A 15,245-nucleotide genomic window follows, 5' to 3' on the forward strand; every position below is an offset into this window, starting at 1 on the left:
AATTCATGTTTATTTACAAATATTCTTTCTAGTTATTATGAGATTTAGCACATGTCCATCTATTACGATTGTTAGTTTCCTTTTGTTTTCTTTTAAGTAAAGGCTACTTGCTAAATAACCAATCAATAAACATCTCTAATCAGCTATCTTGGTGCCGTTAACAACAGAATGTGCAGTTATTTCAGTCTCCCATATTCCCATTTATATAGAATGATCTGGATCAACTGCTGGGTCAACTTTCCGACAGTCAGTACAGTATATCTGAAGAGAAGTGAAAAGTTACTATAGTAATATGTATATGAGAGCTCTTCATGGCAATGACCATGAGGGATCCAATCAAAGAAACATTTAGCCTGGTAAGTCTGAAAAGCCTCATGGTCAGAAGGAGAAAGTCAAATGTGAGACCTCACTAATGAATTTTATTCCTTGGACATGTTGAACTGGAACCATAAGGGCCTTGCTAGGAAGATATAAATAAATACGAGTAAAGATAATGTCTGTGGCTGGAAAATATGAAGAACTCTTTCTTTATGTGCCCATGACCTGGCTCCAAGGACAGTCCTCAAAGTGGTTTCACAATTGTTTTCAGCAATATTGGTATTGTAGGAATTGGTCAACCAATAGAATATGCACACACACATACACACACGCACTTATATATTTTGTATGCATTTTATTATTATTATTTTACCTATTCTGGTAAATTTATCAAAAAGAAAAGTCTGGCTGAGTAGTTTATAGTCACACTTCAAACCCAATAGTCGTTCTTAAGCTGAAATTCTGGGATCATCCTGTATCTTTCTCTTTCCTCAAAAGCTATAAGTTCAGCTATTCCCAGGTAAGAACTGCCTTGCTTATATGTACTTTGTAAAACTTTTTCCCCTTTTTTCTTCTCTTTTTTTTTTTTTTTGTTTCTTTGTTGTTGTTGTTGTTTTTGAGATGAGGTCTTGCTCTGTCACCCAGGCTACAGTGCAGTGGACTGATCACAGCTCACTGCAGCCCTTACCTCCCAGACTCAAGCAATCCTCTTACCTCAGCCTCTCAAGTAGCTAGAACTACAAGCACATGCCACCACACCCAGCTATTTTTTTTTTTTTTTTTGATAGAGACAGGGTCTTGCTATGTTGCCCAGGGTAGTCTCAAACGCCTTGGCCTCGCAAAGTGCTGGGATTACAGGCAGGAGTCACCTTGCCCAGCCCTTCCTTCCTTTCTTCCTTCTTCCTTTTCTCCCTCCCTCTTTCCTTCTTTCTTCTTCTTTTTTTTTTTTCCTGATTTGAGAATACACTAAAATTTGAAGAGAAAAATTGAAAGCAGAAAAATGCTTTGAGCCACAACCAGTTCTTTTCAAATAGTCCGCAAACCTGGTCCTCCTCATTTGGACAATTACAGCCAAAAGAAGGATCTAGTTTCAAAGTGCAGCTGCTCATTTGAAGTGGGATAAGCATGGTTAATTTTTTCAATGAGAAAATGGTGATGAATGGAATAGAAAATAAAGATATCTTTAAAGCTAGACCAAAAAAAAAGTTGTTTTAACTCCAGAAGGTCATCAATTTGGAAATATTATCCAGAGAATTTTTCAAATCACAGAGAAGAGCTTCCAGGAAATCTTAAATGACTACTAATGAAAAGTATTCCTTAGAGTCCAGTTGAAATAAAAGTCACAATAGTCACATATGTAACTCGATGCCCTGAAACACCCAGCTGCAGCAGAATCTATAGGAGCCCAATGGGATCCCAATGTTCAAAATTATCTTCTTTGTAAACCACACAGCAATAGTAACAAAGGTCTTCACAATTTTTATTAATAAAAATTTATTGTAAATTGCAATCATATTTAAATTCTTATGATTTCATAATATTATTTTGCAAACTAAAACAAATAAAATGATCTTTAAAACCGTAGTTAATTGTGATCACACGAGTATTTTGCTTTGTGGAAATTTATTGCATGAACATGCTTAATTTGTATACATTTTAGCTTGCATGATGTGTCAATTAAAAGCTTACTAATTAAAAAGACACTATACTCGATCTTTTCCTTCCATATGAAATGTTTTTCCCAGATACATTCTTTTAAATAATATGCAAACACAAAATTGCAAATCTCCTTCAAAGTCTTATAGAAAAAATTGTAAGCTATGTTTGAAAGTTATTTTTAAAAAATTTTACTTCTTAAATGTAATTTCAAAAATAAATTATTTTTATTCCATGTGAGGCATGTTAAATTTAATACCTCTCCAAATAACCAAAGAGCATTTTGTATCAAGCACCTACACCGTGTTGGTATATCATTATGACTGGCACGCCTTTTCTTTTTGAAAATAGTCTTCATATGTAAGCAAAGGGCATAATGAGCACTATAGCTGCCTGTTGCCTTGTGGAGTTTTATCAATAATGTAGTCAATAAACAGATGTTTTGTGGGTAACCACAGTGTGTTATAGGTTATCTAAGACCTCATACCTTTGCTTTGACTTCTACCAGCATTCATGAATTAGGAAAACCTCAGGGTAGAGGGGAGGTGGTATGTGAAATAGAGCATTCTTATTTGTCACCAAAATTACTGACTTTTGAAGTCAGTAATTATTTTTTATTGTGTTTAACTATTTATTTTCAAGAAAATAAGCGAGAGAATCTTACAATGACTTCTGAGTCCTCTGTCTTAGGGATACCTCTTAAAGGGCCAATTAAGATATGTATTGCACAGTAGTTACTAAAAAAGATGACTAACAAGTTTAAAAAAAAAAATATGTTAACCATTTTCTGTGGCCAACTGCCTGAAAAGCTTCAGATTGCTTTGTATTTCCAACCAACACTGACTGGCATTTACTCTTAGTAAGCAGAAGTTGTCACAAACGACAGAAAGTGATTAGCAATCACTTGCTACACGACATGAGATAGTCTTAAAACTCCCATTTACCCCCTACTGAACCAATATCTTAGCTCATTCTAGAGGACATGAATGAGTATTTCTCTAGCAACTAACATAAGTGAAAATACAAGCCCTAGCTCTGTAGAATGCCACAAATTTGGTCACAAAGGAAAATGAAAGCAAGCACCCTAATACTAACTCAAGACACTTTACTTGGAGGAAAGGCAGCCTGCATCCCATAACATTTTATGATACCAAATGAGATGCAGGCAATGTAATTTCACTTATGTGATTCACTTACAGGCGATGCAAATGCAATCTTGCTGATTACATTGAAAACAAAGGACTGAATCTGCTTATTTATAGAGCAGGCCCATAGTCATGCAAAAATCATGCTACCCCCCACCTGGTGCGGAAGAAAAAGAAAACAATCAGGCTGATGACCTTTACATCTCCACAGAAAGAAAAATGATGTTAACATGAACCCTGGGTTGACCCAATAGGCTTAACAATGTGGCTTCTTGGTGCCCCGAATAGAAAACAAGGTCAACTGTGTGAGTAATCGTTAGCTGAGGTGTTCAACCCACATGCAAACATGTCCAATGTTTTATTTGTTTTTTAAATAGCCAAAAGAAGTGTTCTGTAAGCATTTTCATCTATGTTTAATTTTAAACCTTCATGTGGGTGTGCGTGCGCACACACACACACTTATTTCAATATGGACAGCAGAGATGTATAATTTCTACAGTGAAATAAATACTGCTACAGCCAGTATATTCACCAGTTGGACTCTTCACAATGCGTATTTTATGAACTTCTCTGCCTGCTAAGCTGGGGTCTTGAGCATTCCAGAGCCACTGTTTTTAATCATCACCAAAAACTAGAGCTTTTATTAGATAATTTCCCCATTATGAAGTTCAATAGTTCAACTGAATGTGAAGTTCAAAGTCTCAACTGAATGTGAGTTTACTGCCAAATGCCGTCTCTGAACTTCCCAGAAAAGCAACAGAGCTGGAAGAATTCTAGCATGTCCTGTGATGCTCAGTTTTTAAAGCTCTAACAGGTAATACTGGCTCAATTCCGGCAAATAAACCAATGCCCAGTCACCAGCCACTGCACCAACATCCTAGGAGTCTGCCTGCAGCCTTACTGATAGCTAGATCTGTAGCAACCTAGGCAAAGAGGGTTATTGCCAAAGCCAACTTTGGCCCAGCTGCAGTCCAACATGAAGTTTAATGTGATACTTCACACCTGCCACCCCACATTTTCCAAAAGGAAAATTGCCTGTGGCTAAAAGTGCTCCTTGTGGAGTAACCTGTGAGCACAGGGTTTCTCCACCCTAATGAAGAAGATGCACTTCAGTAGCCTACCAAGTGATGCCACCACCAATGACAGAGAACAGAAGCAATTTTCTGTGCAGTAACACCACTTCCTTTTGGTCAGAGACATCATTTACAAATAGTAACCTCTGTGGATTTCTCAAAAATGGTGCCTTTGAAGTTACCCTTGATCTTTGATACTCGGCCATAGTCAGGTCTGAAAACCACACTCAAATTGAGCTTTGTAAAATATACTGGGTTGAAGCATCCCACCTTTCATCTTCATGTCTCCAAATGGAAAGACCTAAAAGCATATAGGTTTGCTCATTTCAACACACAGCAAGCAGTGGGCCAGAAAACATCTAACTTGTTTGAAATGTAAGCCATTATCCAAGCCACAGCATATGGCCACACACTTCTCAACTCCCACAACCAAGCAAAAATGCAATTGCTGTCCAAGTGCGCACAGGCTCTGAATAGGAAACGGCAGTGGTTTCTGAAGCCCATAAGGCCAGAAGATGCTGCCAGACTTGAGAAGAACCAAAGGACAAAAGAGTGGTAGAAACAGGAGGGCATATTCTGAAATGAAAGTAAAGTGTGATCCTCCAGGGCAGAAAATAGCTGCTCCTGTTTATTTTAAGCTGCTTTCCATCACAGGGTGCCTCCTACGGGAAGCCTACCTTCTTTCACGTTTGGGAGAATAGTCAAACCTGATGCATGCCTACAGGGAAAAACTAGGAAATAACATTGTAAAGCATTTCAGTAGAACTAGGGCAGATGCCCAAAAAGTCTTATTTTAGACATGTTCTTGAATTCTTCCTTGCTTCTCTTACTCAGTTAGCATTTATTGTCTGCCCCAAACTGTAAGTTCCTTAGGCACCTACAGCTTATTAAGGGTCATAAAGAGTCACATTCTGTACTAGAAACCAGCAGTCCTGCTTGACCTTGAGCACGTCACTCAACCTCTCTGGGCTGCCAGTAGGCTATACGTAAAATTCTCTACTTCCATTTCCTTCACAGTGAGTACAGCACAAAAGTACTTTAAGAACCTTGATATTCTATTAACAATAATGCACACATGATTATTTTATTAAATATTATTTATTTCAGATGAATTTGATTGTCTCTCTAAACAGGCAAGACACGCTAGCAGACAAGGATTGGGGGTTTATCGTTCTATATTATCCCGACTGCTAAACCCAATAAAACATTCCTTCATTAATTTGTTCATCAATAATTATTTATGTGTCAGGCACTGTACTATGCATTGGGGTTAAAACGAGAAGCAAAACAACCAGGATCCCTGTATCCCACGCTACTTCCAATAAATACTTATTGATTCATATACTGTAACATTTTCAGTGACACCCAGCTTCCCCCAGACATCCCACTCTCCTTGCTCATTTTCTCCCTCCCTATCCTATAGATCAGCAGTCACCAACCTTTTTGGCACCAGGGACAGGTGTGGTGAAAGACAATTTTTTCATGGATGGGGGTATGAGGAGGTAGATTTCAGTATGAAACTGGTCCACCTCAGATCATCAGGCATTTGATTTTCGTAAGGAGTGAGCAACCTAGATCCCTCACACACACAATTCATAATACGGTTTGGGCTCCTATGAGAATCCAATGACACAGCTGATCTGACAGGAGGCGGAGCTCAGGCAGTAATGTTGATGCAGCTCACCTCTACAGAATACCCAAGGTAGCCTCAATCACTTAGTGCCAAAATATGAGAGCTCCCAACAAACCATTCTTACGGTATTGATGAGTAAGTGACAAGAGATGGTAGGGGCAATTTCAGCAAACTATAAGGAGAGACACTGAAGCAAGCATGGTAGGCCATTAACTAGTGCTTGGGTGAGCATGTTAGTAGCAGGGGCAACTCTAAAGAGGGTGGGGAGATTTTGAATTCAGACAGAATTCAGACAGAAAAATGGGTAGAGAAATCCCCACATACATTTACTGTGAGGACAAAATGACAGGACAAATACATATTGAAGACTGTTTATTGATTTGTCAAAGATGAATTTGTTTTTTTTTTTTTTTGAGACGGAGTCTCGCTCTGTCGCCCAGGCTGGAGTGCAGTGGCGCGATCTCGGCTCACTGCAAGCTCCGCCCCCCGGGTTCACGCCATTCTCCCGCCTCAGCCTCCCAAGTAGCTGGGACTACAGGCGCCCGCTACCGCGCCCGGCTAGTTTTTTGTATTTTTAGTAGAGACGGGGTTTCACCATGTTAGCCAGGATAGTCTCGATCTCCTGACCTTGTGATCCACCCGCCTCGGCCTCCCAAAGTGCTGGGATTACAGGCTTGAGCCACCGCGCCCGGCCCAAAGATGAATTTGTTACTGAACTCATGGACAAGGCAGAGGATTCAAGATCAGCCAGCATCAATCCTGCCCTTGTAGGGCTTCCAGTCTAGAAAGGGCAATATTGCTGTGTGTGGGTATCCCCTTATAAGAACGAATGTAAATTTCAAAATGGAGGTAACTAGTGCTGGGAAATTGATGGATTTAAGTCATTGACACCATGTAAGGCTGATCTTTTGATCTTTCTCCCACATGCCTCTTTGTTCTGGGAACAGGTCTTGAGAAACAACTGGGAAAAGGAAATTGACAAACCCTTTCTTCTACTCTGGCTAGAGGAAAGCTAACTCTCTCTTGCTACTATGTCTTAACCTTTTCTCAAGATCTCGTGTTTATCTCCCTGAGTCACCTGGGCTGGCAAGATACACATCTACTAAGCATTTTGTATTTTTAGTGGCTTCTTCTAATTGACCCCAAGGTAATCATTCCCTGACTTTGTCTGCCCTCAGCTTTCATGTATATCTATCCATTCAAGCACACATATGCTTATAAATTCAGGCTCTGGGTGTTCTGTACCTAGTCATGCCCAGTTGCACTGGAAGGTCTTTTACCTCTGATAATGATGATAACACCAAAATGAAACACTTCTATAGAACTTACTACGTCCCCAGAAAATTTGGTAGGTACTATACTTAAAGCAGTTGATTTAACCTTTGCAACAGTCCTTTGAGAAAGGTACTACTTGCTTCCCTCATTTATGGATGAGAACACAGAGAGGTCACATTTATTGATGAGAACACAGAGAGGTCAAGTAACTCGCTCAAAGTCGCACAGATAGTAAGAGTGAGACCAAGATCCAAACTTTGGCAGTCTGCTTCTAGAATCCATGTTCTTAAACACTATATTGCTTCCCTGTCTCCTCAGGCAATAAAGCTCAGAAATATATTTCCAGACCCTCAGGCATTTATTTCAAAACTATTTATTGAAGCCTTATATGTTAAACTCGACTACATGTTCTTAATTTACTGAGCATTCATACTTATTTTAAAAATCTAACCAAGAGACCAAAATGAGGCAGAGAGTACTTGAAACAAATGTACTCAATTCTGTGTGCATGGAATGCGTTCATGCCCCCCAATCTGACTCCATGTGTGAGCAAACAAGATACATAAATCTGAGTAGTGTGGCTGTTCATGTAAACAATTCAGAACCTTATCATTTCTCTCTGAACTGACTCCAATTCATCAAAAATGTAGGAGCGGGTTATATATGACACCCTCCATTAACTGAAACACACCAATAAATTTCCAAAATGTAGGACTCAGCACCAAAAAGAAAAAATGGGTAGAGAAATCCCCACATACATTGTGGAACTCCGTGCAGCCTGTGTCTCCCCTGTGCAGTCTTGAATCATGCATAATGCAACACCGCAACTGCTAACAGCAGGCGCGCACCAGATAATTTACACTTGTTTTTATGGACACGAGGAACTGATCTTTGAAGCTGTCCCTAATGAGATTCCGCTTGGCCCTAACAGCATCCTGAGAGAGTGTTCCGGTTTTCTACTTGGCATCCGGTGCATATTTATAATGCAGAATACAGACTCATTTAAATTGCGCATGTGGATTTTGGTGTCTTCCCTATTTTAAAGAAAGATTTTCATATACTAAGGAGCACTGACTCCTCAATTACTAAACCATACTTTACCTAAACAATGTCACTGCCAGCCCTACAGGTACTTATCAAAGAGGTAGGTCCATCAAAGCGCCTTTACCTGCAGGGCAAAAAGCTCCTCCAGCTCCAACCCTGCACTCAAGTCCAGAGACTCAATTAGGTCTTCAGCCAAAAGGCATCTCCAGAAAGTCTAATTATACAACACCTTCCTTAGTAGACACAGCCACAGGGAAAGTTAGAGAGAAAACCTGAAGTCAGTCATCTCAAAAAAAAAAAAAAAAAAAAAAACTTCCTGCCCCAAAAGTGCTTGCAATACAGACTTCTCTTTCTTAGTATCTCCCCTCTTTTAACTTCTAGGCCATGTAAAATTTTCTTAAGCCTGGCACTTTACAGCAGGATCTTTTCCTGATCATTTGCTTTTCAAGGGGTTTGCAGTTTAGTCACCTATAATTAGAACTCCATTGCATACTTACTTTGAATTTCCTATGTTTTACCTTCAAGTCAATGTTTTTAAGAAAGGTTTTCAATCACTGTCATACCAATACTGTTATGACGGTGTTATCTGTATTTAACCCAAATCACAGATTTTTGTCAAAAAAGTTGTTATGTAAAAATGTTAAGTGTTTACTATTAAAAAAAAATGTAAAGTCATTAAACATCAGAGTACAGAATAAAAATTGGTTCGCCTTATTCAAAATGCATGATTCCCATGATGACAGATGACCCGTTTTCAGGTCTTCATTTCAAGTAAACTCCACATATTAGGAGCAGTTGTCGGGTTCCAGGTAAGTGGGCTGAAATATATCTTAATTAATTTCACGCTTCTGACTGATAATTGTTGACTCCAAATATGATCAGTAAGTGAGCATTTTATAAGGAGTTAAAACAATATACTTTTCAATGCCTCCATTTTTAAATTAAAGAACAATATAGAAAACCCAAATCTCTAGGGTCAAATTGAAAGTGGAAGCTTTGATATTTTTTCCTGTGTTAGAATTGAGAGTTTACTATTGTCAAAGCAAAAGTCAACTGAAGGCAGAGATGACAGCATTAATGTATGAGTATCAGAAATACTCACTCTGAGCTTCATCCAGCTCCATCCTGAAAAAAACACGGAAGACTTACATAAGTTACCCTTTTTAAAGCCAAGTACATCCTCAAGTCTACATACCTGCTCCCAAAATGAATGAGTGATTGCAAGGCAGCACTCACTTCCTGGGGAAGCACATGTTAATCCCTTGAATCCTTGCAAACTCAGCTTTCATTCATTCATTCATTCATTCATTCATTCAACAGGTGTTTATATAGTCTCCAGAACATGCCTAGCATTGTGATAGGTGTTGTGAATACAGACAGCAAAAAATAAATAAAAAGAAAAAGATAAGGTCACTGCCCTCATAGAGCTTATATCCTAGTGGAAGACAGACATTTCACAAACAATTCAAGAATATATTTGTGATAAGTACAGCCAAAGGACAGTACCACTCACAGGTTTGGGAGTATGTATAAGGGGGACACCTAATCCACAGAGAAGACAGGGGCTCCCTAAAAATGTGACAAAGTGAGAGAGAGAAAATAGTGTTTAGGGAAGAAGACCGTCCACATTCTTTTGTGACTCAAAGTTTACGGCCACGGATCAGCCTGTTGCTCTCTGGCACCTCTCAGCATCTCTCTACTTGAAAAAACAAAAAATACAAGAGGTGTGCCTAGAAAGCTGGACTTATAATGCATCTTTCCTTCGATGTCAGCACTAAATCCAAACGGTTTTGAAGACCTTGGGAAAAATTCGGTGGACAGATCACCAAAGTTGGCACTAACTCTTGCCAAAAGTCTGGCTGGCACCAATGCACAGACTAAATTGGCCATAAAAACCTCACTGTAGTCTTGTTCCTCTCAAAGGAAATCATTTTGTGATCAACAATGAGGCTTACCCAGAGGCCAGTCTTAGGGGGAGGCCTAGAATTTTGAGCTTAACTCAATTGCACGGTTTAGGGCAAGAGTTTCACGTTTCAGATGTGCAGTCAAGTAATCTGATCCCATCAGAGTTTTAATGGCTCCTAAAAAATTCAAAGTGTTAAATTCTTTTTCCCAGCCTCCCCGAGAGCAATCAGAGGGTGCTTTTTTCCAGCTCCCAATCTCCTCCCTCCAGTTTCTTATTCTCATACTCGAACAGTTACTAAGTCACTAATTTAATACATTTACTACTCATGTCTTAATCCCAAAGTCTGATTATAATCTGTGTTCTAAAGTAGTGCCCAAGCACTTATCCTGTCCCCTTTGAAAAACACTGACAGAGAAGACATACAAGGATAATGAAAGTGGAATATTTAGAAACGGTGCTTTATTTCAGGGCCGACACTATTATCATGAACCCCTATAAACCTGAGAACATTTTCGCCCAAGCAAATTCCACAACTCCAGTAAAAGACACATCACTGAGAGTTACCCTGTCCCAGGCAGCAGGCAGGGAGCTAAGTGTTTATTAAGTCTCTGCCCCTGGCTATCAGGTTAACAGAGACTCCCTCCTTCCCTCCCTGTGTCTCCCCTGGGAGACAGCAAAACCGTAAAACTTCTTGACAAGAATAAAACAGACACACCAAACTTAAAGGCACGAAAAATGTTATAGTGATGATGGACTATATGTCACTATTAAAACTGCAGAAGCTCATGTTAATGTTTTAGAGGCAATAATGATACATGATATTGTTAACAATAATAGCCACCATACATGGAGCATTTAGACACTGCACTAAGTGCTGTACTGGGCACTAAGCATTATCTTCTGTAACCCTCACCATTACTTTTTGAAGCACATATGATTATGATCCCTGCTATAAAGTTAAGACACTAGTAGTAGTTCTGGGTATACTTTTTTTCTTTTTGGAACTTCTCAAATGACTTCATTTTTAAATACTTTAATTGTGCCCAGATTTCTGCTTAGCAACAGTCACTCTATTCTCAAATGCTTCCCTCTAAAATACAAACCTTCATTCTTTCCCTCTCTCTCTCTTTCATGTTCTTTCATTTACTGCTTTATGAAGATATTAAGCTCAACCATGGTTCCTGTAGCCTGTGGTACAGCACCCTGCAAAACAGTGCTATCTGTTTACAACATGGCACGACCCTCCCTGCAGAGTGTGAGACCAGGACTAAAATCCACTAATGACTAGAAAGCTCATTTTAATTCTATACTTGACAAAATAAACACCTCATAAAGACAGGCAGGCAGAAGCTACTTCTCACTCTGGACTGCTTTGTTTTAATCATCTTTAAAAAGGAGGAAGTGGCTGAAGGGAACAGGCCCTAGCACACAAAAAACACAATTATGGCATAAAGAGATTGAGATAAAAAGCAAAACCCCTTATTTAAAGTTAAATTATTTCTTCCCTCCAATGGGGAGTACCTGTCACTAATGGTCTGTATTAGACCATTGCTGAATTGCAAAGGTTCTTTCAGTGCAAATCCTGGCTGCATTAGTGGGATCTCACTGAGCCCGTCTGAAAAACCAGGGCACTTGATTTCCCTAAAACCAGCTCCCAAAAGGGCTCATTTTTTTTGTTGTTGTTCTCTTTTGTCCACAGAAAATGAAGCTCCACTTACATGTTGGAGGAAATATTTCAAAACATTCCCTTTTTTCTCAAAGTGCAGAATTTATGGTAACAGATAATTAACAACAAATGACAAACAATCTGAGCGGTAAAGGTCCCAGTTTGGTTGCCAAGATGATGGGATCAAATTCCAAGATAAACAGTGGAGCGTGCCGACAGCCATTAACATCGTGGTGGGGTGGAGATGGAGAGATGCGAAACAGGGGAGCTATCCGCCACCACCAAGGGACACAACATGGAGCAAACAGACTCCCATGGGATTATTATTTCCCTTCCGAATTCTCAGGAGGGTCAGTTGCAAGAGGGGCTAGAATAGGACTCACACACTACTGTACAAAACAGAATACCCAAGCCTTTACATGTATTTTACATGAAGAAAGCATTAGACTCTTTGAACTGCATTATGGAAGAATTAAGAATTAATGTCCTTTAGGGGTCAACACCTCCTAGCCTGTTTGTTCTTCCCAAAGACTCACCCCTCCCCATTCTTTTCTCTAAGTTTATTGAGTCAAGATAGGTTTCAGTGCTACCAGCTGTGCCCAAAATGTAGGAGTGAAGAACAAAGTGAAAACAAGTTAACCTGTAAAAGTCAGAATTTGAGCACAACATATGGTAAGTCTCCTAGATACTAACAGATGGCAAACCTTGGGAAATCACAACTTCAGATATTCTTACATTTCTCGAAAGCCAGTTCAGAGTTCATTATTTGTCAAATGATTTTTTAAAAAATATTGAAATACAAGCCTTAAAAGTTTTGAATTACCCCAAAAATCGTTGCTTCTCAGAGATCAACATAGGTCTGAGCGTATCAAAAATTCAAAGTATCAAAGTATCAAAAATTGCTATCCTGATCCTTTCATATGCTAGACTCATTGGTATATTGAGTCAGCATGTGTACCCTAGAAAGCCAAGGTGCAAGTTTGTCTCAACAGAGGAACTTTGTTGACTGAAGTCCAGGGACGCTGACCCGCTCCCGGTGCTAAAGTCAAGCCCAAGGGCGGGACATCATAACTGCCAAGGAAGAGTTATGATCTCACAAATATATCTGCTATATATTCCCTCCTACTTTCTCCCTCTCTCCTTCACAAATACCCCAATTTCTCCTCTTCTTTCCTCTATAAAATTCATCTTCCCATTGTATTCCCTGCCTACCTGCCTTGGGCTGTTCAAGATGCTATAACAAAATAACAAAATAGCATAGACTGGGTAGCTTATAAACGACACGCATTTATCTCTCACAATTCTAGAGATTGGAAAGTCCATGATCAAGGCAGACTCAATGTCTGCTGATGGCCCAATTCCCAGTTCATAGGCAGGCATCTTTTCACCGTAACCTCATATGAAAGAAGAACAAGGGGTTACTCTGGGCCCTCTTTTATAAGGGCTCCATCCTCATGAGAAAATCACCTCTGCAAGGCCCCACCTCCTAATACCATCACCTTTGGAGTTAGGATTTTAACAGATGCATTCTGGAGGGGCACAAATATTCAAACCATAGCACTATCCAAGCAGAACCAGTACATAAAAGTCGTATCATTCTTAAACATAGAATGTATTAAATAAAAGGTGCTAAGAGCAATAGGTACAATTTTATGATTAAAAAATCGAGTACAGTTTGATAGGCTTCGGTGGTTATCTTTGAAATCTCCAGACAAAGCAAAATAAAATAAACTGGAGAAAAATTTTCCAGAACTGACTCAGGACTTAAACAGAGCTAGTAAAATGCCTATGTCATAGAAGAAGGCTAACTCTTTCAGGAAATTAGGGAAACATGCTGAGCTTGCTTAGCTGGTGGGAGACTTAACTTTTTTCTTGATTTCAGTTTAAAGTCTTTGTTCAAAACATATTTTAAGCTAAGTGTACAAATATGTACAAGGTTTGAAACTTGGTCTTTGGCCCAAATACCTAAAGCCAAATACCACAAGTAAGCCACTTTTCTTAGCCAATCAGTATAAATGCCAAAAAAGCCCATAGCAAGACAGGAAAGGATATTTTTCCAATCCAAGAATTATCAAATCTTCGAGCTGGAAGGTTTCAGAGACAGTCTGTACAAAGAAATGTGAGTTTCAGTAGAGTCCATGTTTTGATGTAGAGTCCTGCAGTCTTTTAAGGAAGCCACTACCAACAGAGGAACTTCGGTAATGGTCTAATTCTCACTTAGAATTTTAAAGATCAATACTATCAAATGTGAAAAAGTTATCTGTTCCCTCTATTCCATGGTGATGTTAACTTTCTTTATCTTTTTGGTTTTTTTTTAAACTAGTTTCAACAGCTCTGAGGCTTAATAAAAACTTGCACAAAAATGTAAATCAACTAGAGAAGCTTATATTCTTGATTTGTGGTAAAGAAGAAAAAAATTTTTAAAATCTGCAAAAATACATTTTCTTATTTGCATATATTTTGTCCCTTCCACAGGGGAAGAAATTGAATAAAACCAATCTTCAAGGCAAAATAGAACAAAAATATGCCGACCCAAATACTGCAAGAGCCAATAAATGCAACAGTTTCCTCTTTGCAGAGTTAGTGTTTCCACACAGACAAAGCCTCTAAGTGTACTTTTTACATTAAAAAACAAAAAAGAAAAAAAAAAGAAGACTAACACGGTGGTCTGCAAAAGTGTGGCAGTTTTGTACATACTGATATTGAAATAATAGTCTAACCGTGCTAGGATAGCTACTTAAACATCTAGTTTCCAGTATGCTGTGAAAGTCCAAAAGGGAAAAAGACATGGGAAGGAAAGAGCTAAGGAAATACTGAAAAAGAAGAAAAATAAACTGATGAATAGATCTTCCAAGACTCAGTAAGCTTCTCCTTTTTGGAAACAGTTCAGAATTATCTAGAGTTTGCCATACAGGATGCAGTAGATTCAGCAGCATTAGCTTTGTTTCTACATCTTAAAAGCTCATCTTCATAAGCTTTAAAATCTCAGAATTAAAATCGTGTATGTCACAAATACAAACTACCTATTTCATTATGGCCTGTTTAGTTTGTCTTGCCACTTGAATAATTTTTACCAAAATATCCCCATGAAAGAAGTTTAAAGAACAAAAATTGTATTTAGAGCAGGAGTTAGATAGATTCAGTCTGTAAGGAGAGGTGATCTGAATGGCTCCTGGTTGCAGGATATGTCTATGAGTTCATTATGACTATGCTTTCTCTATGAGTCGTTCTTTATCCCTACAAATGTAGGTAACTTTCCGAACCCAAAATCCAGGTATAACATAGAAGACAGGATTTGTTTTATTTCACCAAAATTCTTTACTCTTCCAGAAAGTCAAGTAGCCAACAACCAAATAAACAAAAAACACTGTCCAATTATGCAACATACAGCTAGGGTTCTAGGAACAAATTCCTATGGACAAAAAACAAATCTAATTTTAGATTGCTTCTTTAATGCTCAAGTGCAAACAAAGAATTGTACAGAATAGGAAAAAAGTCAGCTCTAAAATGAAGTCCAACTGTCACGGAC

General features: G+C 38.8%; 1 protein-coding gene across 5 annotated transcripts in view; it reads right to left on the bottom strand.

The window, feature by feature from the left end:
- The window catches only part of MPPED2 (metallophosphoesterase domain containing 2), a 177,045-nt gene that overhangs the window by 146,958 nt on the left and 14,842 nt on the right, over positions 1-15,245 (bottom strand). The window contains exon 1 of one of the 5 annotated variants that reach the window (XM_017948529.3): positions 9,247-9,265. The exons of the other annotated variants lie outside the window; for them this stretch is intronic. The gene's annotated coding sequence lies outside the window, so the exon portion shown is untranslated. Of the gene's footprint in view, positions 1-9,246; positions 9,266-15,245 lie in introns of those variants that run through there. 5 annotated transcript variants of the gene reach the window in all.

Source organism: Papio anubis, chromosome 12 (assembly GCF_008728515.1).
Source record: "Papio anubis isolate 15944 chromosome 12, Panubis1.0, whole genome shotgun sequence".
Taxonomy (NCBI): Eukaryota; Metazoa; Chordata; class Mammalia; order Primates; family Cercopithecidae; genus Papio; species Papio anubis.